At 68.1% G+C, this 392-nt stretch overlaps 1 protein-coding gene across 1 annotated transcript in view; it reads right to left on the bottom strand.

Annotated features, from left to right (window-relative positions):
• The window catches only part of LOC104530458 (ras-related protein Rab-25), a 2295-nt gene that overhangs the window by 1755 nt on the left and 148 nt on the right, over nt 1-392 (bottom strand). The gene's annotated exons all lie outside the window — the stretch shown is intronic.

The raw sequence follows: 392 nt of genomic DNA, 5'->3' as shown, positions 1-392 counted from the left end.
GTGGCCTCAAAAAACCCTCCCTCCCCCGGCCCACCCCAGCCAGTGGCTCGTTGCCTCAGCGGTGTGGCAGCCGGACCGCCCCAGCTGCTGGCACAGGGTCCCCGTTGCCAGATGACCCCAGACACAGAAGCCAGGCAGGTCTAACACCCTGCGCTGTCACTCCTTCGGCAAACGGGGGTCCTGTCCCTGCGTCATGAGCTCTCAGCCCCTTGAGTGGGGCTGAGCCACCTCGGCTGAGCCCACCCACACTCCCCGCCTGCTGGGGTGGCCCCGGTGCTGTTCGGGGGTGTCATGGCTACCAGGCTCTGGGGAGCAGGAGCAGGGTGAGGTCGCTGGCCAGCCCCATGTCACCGTGGGTAGGGACCACCCAGGACTGGTGGCACCCCAGAGAC

The sequence above is a fragment of the Antrostomus carolinensis genome, unplaced genomic scaffold (genome assembly GCF_000700745.2).
Source record: "Antrostomus carolinensis isolate BGI_N321 unplaced genomic scaffold, ASM70074v2 scaffold31089, whole genome shotgun sequence".
Classification (NCBI taxonomy): Eukaryota; Metazoa; Chordata; class Aves; order Caprimulgiformes; family Caprimulgidae; genus Antrostomus; species Antrostomus carolinensis.
Note: the sequence above shows the minus strand (reverse complement) of the source record. Positions and strands in the feature narration are given on the sequence as shown.